This window comes from Microcebus murinus, chromosome 8 (genome assembly GCF_040939455.1).
Source record: "Microcebus murinus isolate Inina chromosome 8, M.murinus_Inina_mat1.0, whole genome shotgun sequence".
NCBI lineage: Eukaryota > Metazoa > Chordata > Mammalia > Primates > Cheirogaleidae > Microcebus > Microcebus murinus.
The window spans coordinates 6103843-6117248 of NC_134111.1; the positions used below are offsets into that span (position 1 = coordinate 6103843).

At 41.3% G+C, this 13406-nt stretch overlaps 1 protein-coding gene across 1 annotated transcript in view; it reads right to left on the reverse strand.

Annotated features, from left to right (window-relative positions):
- CNTNAP5 (contactin associated protein family member 5) overlaps nt 1–13406 on the reverse strand; it is a 772432-nt gene that overhangs the window by 132310 nt on the left and 626716 nt on the right. The gene's annotated exons all lie outside the window — the stretch shown is intronic.

The following is a 13406-nucleotide window of genomic DNA, read 5'->3' on the forward strand; positions in this document are numbered from 1 at the left end:
TCCTTTTTAAAACTCATTGTTAGCGCCACGCCATTTGGCTGAGAGTGAAAATTGGATGTAAGAAACTGGCATTGGATATATAGCTATGTTGAACCAGGAATATATGAAGGGATAGGTATTTTTTTCCCAAACAATAATCCTATCCTATGCAGTAGGTGTCATTATCCCCATTTACAAATGGAGAAACTGAGGCTCATAAATATTAGATATAAGGTCACACAGAATGGCCAGAGACCAAGTCATATTTTTGGTATCCCAGTATCTGCCTCATGTCTTTAAGAACATGGTTTTAGAAGCACATAGATGTGCTCTGTGATCCCAGTCCCCAGTTCCGAGCTGTGCTAGCTTGGACAAATGATTTCATTTATGAGATCCTCAGGGCATTCAGTTTTGAAATGGAGACAATATTTACATCACAGAGTTATTGAGAGGATTAAATAAGATTATACAGTCACTTAGCATGGTGCCTGATCTGTGGTAAATGCTCAAAAATGGTACTGGTGACACCTATTTTAGTTCTCATCTCTGTCCCTGAACCACTCTGTGGCCCCAGGCAACCCAATTCATCTTGTTATGCATCCAACTATGATTCTGTATGGAGAGCTTATACTACACAGCACATGTGGGAAATTAAAGTGTAAGATTTATCATCCAACTCATGAGATTTGGAGAAAAACACCTATTAGTTCATCTTGGTTATAAATAAATCAAATATTCACCTGCACACCTATCCCTCAGGTCTATCAACCAAAAATATAAAGAAATGTATCCATTACCTGAGTGCCTGTATTTAAAGGCCATGCAAAGCCTATGGAGTAAGGCTTTTGTCTCAGTTTGAAAGTACTTCTGTGAATGTTGCATAGACACAGGAAGAAATTTAAATCTTCACATTCCAATATCTTTTCAAGCAGAGATTTTAAAACAAATTCTAAACAGCCCAAGTAGAATGGAGACCAAACCCATATTTCCTCCTGAAGAAATCCTGTCCTGCTATAGGATTTATTTCTCTCCATTTTAATTTTCAAGGTGAAAATGGTGGATTTTGAAGTCTGTCCATCAATGCCAACTCCTGCTTCTCTGTGCACTTGGCCTCTTGTCTACATCAATTTAATGCCCTTGTGTCAGAGTGTTGGGATATACAAATAGCACTCTAAGCATGAAACTCTCTTCCAAATGACAGAGAAAAAGTCATATTTAGATTGATGATGCAAGGAACATTACTAAGAATACTTTTTATCTGAAAATAAAAAATTGTAAATTGCTCTCCAAAGTTGGTTAATGAAACAGAAACAGATACAATCTCAAATGCCTACAGGGGTCAGGCAAATAATACAAATGAGTGAATTCGGCTTTGCGTTAGTAATAAATGGAAACTGACACACAATTTGAGTTTGAAGGGGTTAAGAGACTGGTAGAAAGTGGCTGCCCTCCTTTAGGCAGGGCAGTAATATTCATTAGCAACAGGTAATTATGCCATCCATGAATATAAGACCAATGAGCCAGACTAGAATATTAATGTAAAATTTTCTATTTTCAAACCTTGGCAATGAATCTAAAATTTTTTAAAAAAGAGTAAGTGTGGTGAGAACCAACACTGAGTAGGCCAATAAAACCCACGTGAGGGCTGTGTGCAGCCTGGAGGCAGCATAGCCAGCCAGGGCAACTCATATATGCGTTCACGCTTTTAGGGGCATACTGAGAATATGATTGGATTTAATTCCATTTGTGACTGACAGGTATAATTCCAATATTTCAAAACAATGGGGAGGACATTTAGGGCAATAATGGTAGTAATGGTAGTGATGGATTTTAGTCATAATAAAATTTTGCAAATTACAGTGGTAACTATTGATGCACAGGAGTCTGCAGCTATAAATCTGACTTTTTTCACACCAAGGGTAACCATTTTGCAGACTTTGACTTCTTCTGGAACAAGGTACAGGGCCCTTCATAAATATAGTTGAGAGGTGATTGCGTCACAGGGGGAAAGCATTGTCACTGGGACCGGACTAACATGAGTTGAATCCAATGCACTGGTTGTGTAATACAAGTGAGGTCACTGTGGGCCTTGGTTTCCTTGTCTCGACTGGTAATAATAATACTAATTTGATATTGTTGTATAGACCAAAGTGCATAATGTATATAAAACAACTAATACACTGACTAGCACGTAGCAGGGGCTCAATCAATAGTTACTGAGATTCTCAATAAAGACTGCAGTAAAAAATGTGCAATATAAAGAACATTTAAAAAGAAAGTAAGAAAGGGAACCACACCGTGGGAATGAACGAGCAGGGCCGCCAGACACCCCAGCCTCTGTGGACTGTCGGAGCAGAAGGACAGACATGTGGTCCTCAAAGACCATTTAGCACGATTTTTCTTTAGCATAAAGAAAAAAAAAAGTGTGTCAAGAAAAAACTCAAATATCTCAAGAGCAAGGGTGTGGCCCAGAATTAATTAATCAATGCAGTCTTCTCTCAGTTTAACTATCTGAATCTTGGGATTTCACCAAATTCAGATAAGCAGGGCGAAGGTGGAAGCCATGGATTTTCTAGTGTATCATTCATGTGAGGAAATGCCACGGCCTGCTCTTTATTTTCATCAACCAATTTGGAGTTGACTGCTGCTCTGGAAACATTTTTAGTAGAGTAATTTGGGTGCCTGAACCTAATAGGAGAAATAGGGGGTTTTTCCCCTTTTATGTCCTTCCCTCTTTCAGTCACTCAAAAGTAGCAAATAAAACATGCATATGACAGACAAACTTAGAATATTATAGGAAAAAGTCAAGACGCCAGCTCCCTTTGAAGCCTTTGTATGAATCCAAGTGGATCAAGCTCAAGAGACTCCGTGTGCCCTTCCCTCAAGTAGGTTACACACTGCCCCCACCCCGCACCTGCCACGGAGCAAGGACCTGTGGTCTGCCGTGCTGCGTGGATGCCTGCCAATGGCTGCCTCAGCCTTGTTTAGGGGCAGTTATTTCCCCTCTGCCTTCTTTCTTAAGACTTGCAGATAAAAAGACCCAGGGGATTAGGTAACAAGAGGCTCAAAATGAGCTAAAAGGTTGCTTGGCTGCCAACAAAAGCACACACAAACATCCACTGTGGTCAACTCATATACAGAGTTTACACCAGGATAATATCCATCCCATTCAACACCGACCAGACCATATCTGGAATCCTATTTTCAGTTCCTAGTGTAAGAAACATGAAAAGGGAGGAAAGACACTTTGAGCATATATTTAATATTTTGAGAAACTACATTTTTGTCTATAAATACTCTAGAAACATGAAATCATAGGACTTTTCACAAATAGATGTGAGAACACAAAATCAATTGTTGGCATATACACAGTCAAGGTATACTCAATGTCACTTTGTTATTAAGAAATTAAAATGGCCCTTAAGACTTCAGAGGTATAAATTGATTTGAAAAATACTACCACTGATGAAGATTTTTGGAGGCATAATTTGTTGAGCATGCCCTGGATAAGAAGAAAGAAGCAATCAGTAGTGCCATAAATATATACCTTTCTAGATTGCTATCAGTCCAATTAAAGAAACAAGTAGGTTACAAGCCAAAGGTATTGGATTGCATAGGACATTCATGATTCAACAACTCTTAGATCCGGATGATTCCCAAATATATCTCTCTCATTCTCTGAAACAGATCAATTGTTTGTGTTGTCCAACTCTCCAAATTTCACAAAACTCAAATCTGATTCCTACTCAAAAATGTCCCCAAATGGTCTACATTCTCCCTTCCTCCTCTGTCTTAATTTCATTTTTTGCACACAATTCGTTTTGACATTTGTTTGTTAACTTATGTATGTATAATTATTGTTTTCCCCATTAGAATATGAGCAGATAGTATGTAGGAAATAAGCTCAACATTAATCAGCAATATGGCAAGGGTATCTACAAAGTTAGACCATCTGTACCCACTGTGACTCCCTCCCCTTACCCACTGCGAATGGTTCATCCTCCGTTTTGAATCCCATTTTTTCCTGCTTTCTCAGGGCACTTTCTCCTGCAGCTGCAACTTCTGCCTTTATGCTTGCATGCTTTAGGCAGCCCTACCTCTCCATCTACTTACTTCTCTTTCTCCTTCCTCTTTAGGTAACTGTCTGCATTCTCTCTTTTATCTCATCTTCCTCTGTTCCCCACAACACTCAGCCTTTTCCTTTTTCACTCCACGGAGACTTCGCTCACTAACTTGCTAATTTCCATAGAACATGCCAGCTGCTAAGTTACCTCACTGTGTTATATCATTTTACATTTTACGTCTTGCATCTGCCTTCTTTCCTGACACACACGCTTTTTCTGTGAGTACGTATTTATCTGACTGCCTGCTAAACATCTCCTTTGGAAGCCAACATGCACCTTAAACTAATGTGCTGAAATCCCCTCCTTGATGGTTTTGGGGTTCAGCTAAGCACCTCGCATCTCTCAAGCTAAGTGTGGGAGCTGCCTCTTGCCTTTCTCTGGCCACTGGAGCGCTGGAATGTAGTTTCACACATGATCTCATTTAATCCTCAAATGGTGATGTTATAATAATTACCTGCATTGTACAGGAAAGTAAGTTGAGTTTCAGAGAGGTGACAAAAGTTCTCAGAATGCATCATTTGCAACTGGAGAGGCTGGGACTTGAACCCATATTTAGACCCCAAAGCATTTGCCCGTACCCACCAACGTCTGCGGTGCTCTGACACGCGTCTCACACCTACAGAGAGCAGCTCTCTCGTGAATGGAAGCTGGTGTTTCTCCCATTTAGTCTGCATCTCCTCTGGACAGGGATTGAATGACAACACCAGGCCCTGAGTCCTTGAGCTGTCCTTGGCGGCTCTTAGGATGACCATCCCTATTCTGTGCACACAGGCTTTCTCCACACGAGATACCATTCAGTTGATTAGGTTTCAGTTTACTAATTTGCAATCATTTTCCAGCCCTGCATTCCCTGAGATTACACATGGGTCACCTTGGCAGGAGTTCTGGAAGTCCACAAACTCTTCGGTTACACGTTTACAAGCAATCTCTGGGTTTATTTCTACTCATGGCAGTTCCATCCATTACATGGTGAGTTTTACTAGAAAACTCTCCAAGGGCAGCCCTGTCGGGGGGAGAAGGAACCTTCGTGTTACTTCTTTACTTCACCCTGAGTTTGAGGATTGAATGAACTTTGTGCTGGTATGCAATTACTTCTGTTGTGTTATTCATTTAATTGCATATGTATACATATACTTTTCTTAGACCTGAGTTTAACTTCTATCAATTAGTGTTGTCCCTTAATTGTTGCGTAAGATACTGTGAAAATAGAAAAAATGAAAAGAAAAAAGATGACTTATAAATCTTTGCAAACTGAATCCATGCCACATCTGCTAGATGCACAAATTATTGCTAACTCAGCCAGTGCTCCCCAGAGATAGATATTTCCTCCCCCCTTTTTAAAAAAGGAACCTGAAGCTCAGAGAGGCTAAGTGATTTAGACTCTATAGTTAATAAGTGACAAATCCAGGATTTGTTCTTTCTATTACATAATAAAATATTTCTTAGAGATTCATTACATTTTACATCCAGAAAATGGCAATGCTGCTAGCAAAAATTGCTACAATTTGTGTGTTGTAAGTGTATTACATGAATTAGCTCATGACATTTTCACCAAATACCTATAAGGCGGATGTGCAAAGGAGATAGAATTATTTCTTCTTCTTCTACATGACGAAAACACTATGCTTTGAAGAAAAAAAAATGCAGACATCAGGATTTATCTGTAGTTCACCAAGAGCATCGTAGTGGGCCGCAGAAGTGGCCCCAGGCAGGGTAGAAATGACAGGCAGAAAAGAAAGTGAGGAGGAACATCACATCACCACAGTCCCAGCCAGTTGGGCTGTCCCCTTCAGCCACACCTGGCTAAGGGTTCCAGCAAATTCTGATTAAAAAGAGGTTAGAACAAATTTCTTCCTGTCTGGCCGTGTTCTGACTCTGGCGAGCTCTAAATATCCCCGTGTAAAGCTCCCTCCTCGGGGAGAGCATCCCTTCACCCCGCAGGTCGGGACAGCCGACTGTGACCTGACTCCCCTGTGTTCTGCACAAGGACCCAAGTCCCTCCAGCGGTCAGGCCACATCTATCAAGGTCAAAAAGTGCATCATCTAGCAATTCTCAGTTGGGATTCTACTCACTACACATATTCATTTGACAATGGAAAAGGATAAAAGTCAGGACTCAACAATTTTCATTGCAGCATTGTTTCTCATAGTGACAAATCAATTACAAAGCAAATGCTTGGGAATGATAACATAGGTAATGACATGACCATGCTTTGGAATACTGTACGGCCATTAACATGGCCGGAGCGTATTCTTTTTCATGCTTATTTGGCAATGCCAAGAGAAAAACCTCCAAGGAATATTTTATTTGGAAAAAGTAAGCTACAGATTTATATGTTTAATTTTTATCTCACATTTGATAACAACTGAACAAATACATATTTATAAATATGTTGTATGCATAGGAAGATACTTATATGTAGAAAAACCCCACACACCCACTTATTATCTAGGAGCAAGATTTTGCATATGGGGTGGAAGTAAGTACTTTAAAGTGGAAGTAAGGTGGGAGCTTCTATTTTTTTATTTGAATACTTCTGAAATATTTGAATATGATGAGGACATTATATTTCTTTCATAATAAAAGAAGTCCATGAAATAAAAAAATCAGAAAAATAACCCCAATTATGCATCACTAAAAATTCGGTGGAGCAGAACTGGCGATGGTGACCAGACACACGGAGAAGCCGCGGAGGCCACCAGCGCATCTTGCTGATTCGGGTCTGCGCGAGCTGCCGTGAGGGAGTTACCGCCGTGAACTTCGTGGTAACTCAGGAATCAAAATAGAAGCCAAAGTCTGATTGTGTTTTTAAGCAAAATGACAATGGTTTGGTGCGCAATAAAAGTTTAAATCAAAATTTTGTAGAAAACATGCTATATAAATGCAAAATCTTAATCTCAATATTGACTTTGAATTCTATTTCAGATACAATTTTGCAATTGCTCAAATAATGAGGCTTCGGAGACAATTTAGCCAGTGTATCTGTAGAGCTTGACAGATAAGTGATGTAGAAGAAACTTCAGCCCGTGTTTTACCTGTTTCCTACAAGCATACAGAGGAGTGTTTCATAGCTATGTTTTGTATTCCAGAACAAGTTAACAGTTCATATAAGATATTATCACCCAATAGATAATAAGATATTGGCATCATTAAATAAAAAAGAAAGACCAAAATAAAAACCCTCTTTAATGTCACCTTTGGCAAAATATCAACTATTTTACCTCATCTAGAATTCTATAAAATAATGATGTGATATTTGGGTTTTGAATTTTCAACTTCTGGTTGTTAAGTTCTTTTCTACATTTTCATATTTTTTCTTCTTCTCTTGGGTGTGCAATGCCTTTATATTCTTTCCACTCTGACATACCAGAAAACATTGTGTCAAAAAGAAAATCTGAAGCCCAGTCATGGGAACAGCAATGTAACAAAGCCAGTATCAAGTTACTCCAGAATGTACACTTTAAGAGAAAATTCAGTGACTAAAACAGCAGCCAACAACTGGCAAGTAGAGGGCATATTTGGCCAGGAAGAGACGATGGGGGTTGGGGAAGGAAATACCTCTATCCCTCCATTCATTCATTCTGTCACTCAGCAGTTAATGCCTGGAGGGCCCACCACTGCTGAGGGTACTTCTCTCCAACACAGGAGGCCCCAATGCTATCGCAAGATGCAAGTGGGGATTCAGGGACCAAGTGAGTAAAAATCCAAATAAACCCTCCTAATTTCTGCCTGAGTGGAGGAAAGGCGTTTCCAACACTCAAAAGCAATAGAATAACTCATAAAGAGATTCGTGAATAATAAAATTCAGTCAACAGATATTGTGATATATATATATATAAACATATATATATATATATATATATATATATATATATATATATATGAGATAGAACCTTGGTGTGCCCTGAGGTGACCTTATTTTCTGTCTCAGGACTGGAGCCTGGACTCCAGGATGCTATCTGGTATAAGGTCCCCCAACTGCACTGAGACTGAGAACCTCAAAGGTGAAAGTTTTAAGGAAGTTGAAGGAGATCTGAGAGATCAAAGAATGACCTAGGTGAGCACACAGAAAAAGTCCTTGGATGTACGCAGTGTCATCTCAGTAAGTCTCGTGGGAGGGGGATGCGGGGCCTCTGGGAAGGGCGAGGTCCTGGGGACTAGATCAAACACTCATTTACAAAGAGAAAAGGCAAATGTATGAAAAGATAGCTTTTGGAGCATGGTGATTACTTTTAACTACTTTTTCAAAATTAGCTTACTTTTAATTGAACAACAAAAATTGTATATATTTATAGTGTACGACATGATGCTTTGACATATGTATAAATTGTGGAATGGCTTAATCAAGCTAATTAACATAGCTATCACCTCCCATGGAAACAAGCTCAGTGTTCATTAATGGATAAGTGAATAAAAAAAATGTGGTCTATGCACACAATGAAATACTATCCAAACTTGAAAAAAAAATAAAGTCCTGTCACCTGCAACAACATGAAGGAATCTGAAGTGTACTATGTTAAATGAAATAAGCCAGGCACAGAAAGACAAATGGCTACTTTGGATACCAGGAGAAAACCAATCCTCAGCAAAATGTGTTTAGGTTAAACTTAGGTAAATATTTCTTGTGAGATTGTCAAAGAAGGGCAATGGCTAACAATGAAGTAATACCTCTTATTCTTAGAATGGCTGTGGCCTGACCCACCTAAGGACAGAGAGATAAAAATATGTCCACCAGAAGTCATTCATCCATCCTTCATTCATGAATTCAGCAACATTTACTAAATAATTTCTCTGGTAGAATAACGGGCTAAAGAGTGGCTGAAGCTCCATGACTCCATATACAAAAAAAAAAGACATGTCCTAAAAATATTCTGTTCTTTAAGAAAAAGAACAATAGATATTCTTTTTTTGGATTATCAGATGACTGGAATTGAAACCCTACATCATCTTCTTTTTCTATTTTTGCCATATCAATTCACAGAAGGGTACACTGAGGGAAGGAGGCAAAGAACAGAGTTACTAAAAATCGAAAACTTCCACACTTTCTTCTAAAATAAATAAAATAATGATTGCTGGGAAGAAAGAGAGCTTTACTTTAGTTCAACCTGGTTGTTTGGATGAGAAACTCCTCATCTGGGACATGGGTCACGACTGACAGGGACATTGTGGCCCCCTGCCTCCTCTAACACGCTGCCCAGCTGTCCTCTGACCCCTCTTCCTGGGTCACCATTTCTCCACCTCCCACACAGCCAAGACTCCTCTGTATGATCACAGAAGCTGCACACTGCAGCTGTCACCAGTTTCCTTTCTTGCTCTTAACAGTCCGTCGGTCTACAGGAGCTGCATCAGAACCCAAGCCACCCATCCAGGCGGGCCTCTATGGACTGCATGATTAAGCTGAAGAGAAGCTCCTTTGCAAACAGCCACTAACTATAAGATTATTATTATAACTTTTTCCTTCCTTCCTTTCTTCCTCTCTTCCTTCTTTTCTCCCTCCCTCCTTCCCTCCTTTCTTTTTTTCTTCCTATTTAGTACTTTGGCTAAGACAGAAACCCCTGAGAAATCAGCTCTAGGCACTGCAGTCCCCACTCCATCTCCTGTTAAGGACTGGGCTGGAGGCGAGGTGAGCATCTGGCTGTGCAGTGAAGCTTCATCTGTGTTTACAGCCCCTCCCCATCGTGGCATCACTGCCCATGCTCCGCCCCCTGCCCTTCCCACCCTGGTCCCTGGAAAAATTGTCTTCCATGAAACCAGTCCCTGATGCAAAAAAGGTTGGGGACCGCTGCTCTAGCACACTTGACTCAGATGTTTACTTGGACTTCCTTTCACTCTAAGAAGGAATAGTGCTTTTGAGGTTCATTGAGTGATTTCTTTTTTCTCTCTCCACCAATCTTCATCTGCTGAGCTACCTCACTGTCACCCATCCCTAAAACACGCACTCATTTTCCTCATTTATGTGGGTCTCATTGAAATATAAAATATTAAGTTATTCAATTGCAGAAGTTTATCAAAACAGAAAAAACAATATCAGTCACCAGAGGCTTGCAAGGTGCCCAGGTGAGCAGGCGCACTCAGCCTGAGCAGCAGGCGTGCTGTGCCGACGCGAGTTCAGAAGCCCGGCATGCTCCCTCCCGCATCTCACTGGCCCACGCGACCCATGATCCCAGCATCAGTGGCTCCTCCATGGAGTCAGCAAGAGCACCTGTGGGATCAGCTAGGATCTCAACTCTACCCCCTAATCAGGCGACCTTGACCAAGCCACTTGCCTCTCAAGTCCTCGGTTTCTTTTTCTAGGGAAAAAGGTAGTAAAACCAACCTCAAGAGTTGTTAATAGGAGATGCTAATATGAGATAACAGTATATAAAGTACTAAGAACACTTCAGGATATAAACAACATTTTAAGTGACAACACCATCTAGGAGTTGTACTATATTAAACCGCTATCCACTAGGTGCTACACCAGCCCAAGTCGGTTTTCTGATTAACTTGACAAGAGCAGAAGCTTGAGGAGCCTTGCAAGGCAAATGCACCTGAAGTTCTCAGGAGTACTCAGAACACCAATGATATGAAACACGGTGGTGTGAAACAAAAATCTGAAACATGTGAAAAGCCAGCTTGACCGTATGTCAGCCAAGAAAGAGGTTGAAACTATGTTGAACATTATTGATTATTTCACAATTGCGTCAGCTTTTGTATTAATACTTTTCCTTTCTACAGTAAATAACAGAGTGGGATAGATAAATAATGAATGCACTTCTATAAGGATTGGTCAGGTCTCGCGTCTGTATGCTGAGTGTCCACAATCTGGTACGGACAAAGCTAGCTAATTGCTATTTTACCTACAAGCAGCTTTAGGGTCTGGATTTGACCAGACCTCCCTGCCTTCCTCCCTGCCTTCATCTCCTGTGAATTCCCCACATGATGACTGTGCAACGGCCACACCAATATACTTGTGTTTTGGAGAATTGGTGATTTTTTTTTTTTTACATTTTCCTGTCTAAACACAAAGGTTCCCCTACCTGTAGTACACTAACTTATTTATTCCTTTGATACTTCTTATGGGTCTTCTAAACTTACCTACCACTTTTCTTTACAATCTAACTTTCCCAGACCATTTCTACCCCAGGTCCAGGTATCTGTGCACTTAACTCTGTCACCAAACTCATCACAGTGATCCATTTATTATTAGCTACCTTTTTCTTCCCTACTTTTCTGAGAGTTTCTCAGGGGCACAGACTATGATGCCCTTGACTTTGTCTGCACAGCAGACCGTGTCTGGCACAGAGCAGGCACGCAGCAAATCAGTGATTAAATGTCAGGCGGAGTAGTACGTACAGGTGCTTCCATAATAAATCATTTTTCAAATCAGTCAGTGAACGAAACCCAGAAGAGTTAAACCAGAATCTCAGTCTTTACTCCCTCATGAGAATGACAGAAGGAATCTCTGGTCGCTTCTCACCTGGACTTTGCCCCAAGGTGCTCAACATGCGACTCTGGGACAGCCATGGGGGAAGCGGGCGTCCCTACCAGGAAGGTCCAGTTGTTTTCTCTTGACCTTTGGAAGGTTGGGAGTTGAACAACACCTTTATGTAATAACAAATTCTGATGCCCTAATCGAGGTCGCTTGCCACAGAAAGTGGCACTGGATGGGGATTCTTCCCTGGCTCTAAAGGAAATGGAAAGGCTCATGAAACATGCGCTAGCATATGAAGGTGAAGGCAAGGACGCCCGAAGCATCCTTTTGAGCACGCCTGCATGACGCAGTGAAGTTGACACATGAGGGCTTCCGCAGGCAGTGGCCTCATGAACAGATCAAAGGAGAGAGAGGCTGGAATCTTAGTGGAAGATATGGCCAGTGGAAAGTTCCAGAGCAGGGGCATAGTGGCACTGCAACGTGTCTAAGTGATGTGATGCCACTCTCCCCGACCTGACCCCTGGTGGGCAGTGAATTAATCCCTGGCCAGCTGTTCCCCGGGAAGAGGGGGCACTGAGGCAGTAGGGGAGCACCCTGTAAAGAAAAGGCTGCACTGCAGGAAAAGAAACAGTGGGCAGCGGTCAGGAATCCTCAGCAAAGAGTCAGAGACAAGGGCAACTAAGGGAAGCACGTCCCTTTCAACAACTTCTGACTTTGCATTCTGCCTCCTATATCCACTTCTCCGATTATACACAATGAAAGGAACATGTTTCCATTCAAGTCCATAAATCGGTAAATAGTGTCTAACATCATACACAGTGAAAGTGACCTTATAAATCAAAGAAATGAGTGAATCTAAGCTGCTGGGAGCAGAGGATTTGAATATGTTTTCCTGGCAACACAACCATCTAACACTTCCACACATATCTCCCAAGCTTGTAGATGCCGTTTTGTGATAATTCCTGCTCTTCAAAGGTTTTCTGAACTCATCTGTTCAACTAATTATCACCAAATGTCTACTGCACCAGGAGCAGGTCTTGGGGGATGTTATGTTTAAAGAGACGTGGTCTCCACCCCGGATGCGAGGCAACAGTACTGGCTTGTAGGCATCCACAGTGCTGCGGTGGGCTTCACTGGGAGGTGAGGTGGGCCTCAAAGAATGCACAGGTTCATTCTACCTCCAGCCAACGGCATCTGCTGTCACCCGTATGCACGGAGAGCCTGGGGTTGGCGGAAGGCACCACGGTAACCTGCCCTGGGGCCCACGCGGCCCTGCAGTGTTCTGGTCCATGTGGCCTGGGACCCAGTGGAGCCAAACACTCAGCCCTTTCCTTGCAGAGCTGAGGTTTTGACTCAATCTTACATTTTATTTGAAACAGCCCCTACTGTTAACAATGTGAACAGTGAAAGAAAAATACTTAAAAGAAATTTTAACCAGGATGAGACCAGCCTGGCATAAGAATTCTTAATTATAATTGAGCAGCATTTGATGAAACAAGTAAAACGGCATAAGCCACAACCAAAGAATCCTTAAGTTTGGTCAAAGCAAAAGTGTACTTGGAAATGTTCTGTGGGTATTTTCATAGTCAACACAGTGAGAAACAAGCAGTTTGCCTGGAGGACAAGGGAAAAGTAAATGTGATGGGCAGGAAACTTCAAACTGACCTTCATTTTACAGGAGTAAGCTGGCTAGGAGAGTAAGAGAAGTTTGGCCGCAGATACACCTGAGTTCAAATCCTGGATATGTCATTTGCCAGACATCTGTGACCTTGGGAAAACTATTTAATTTTTCTGTATTGGACATTTCTCAGCCTTAACATGCAAACGAGAGAAGTTTATATGGACTTTAAAGGTTGTTGTGAAGATTCAGTCGATGCTCAATAAATAC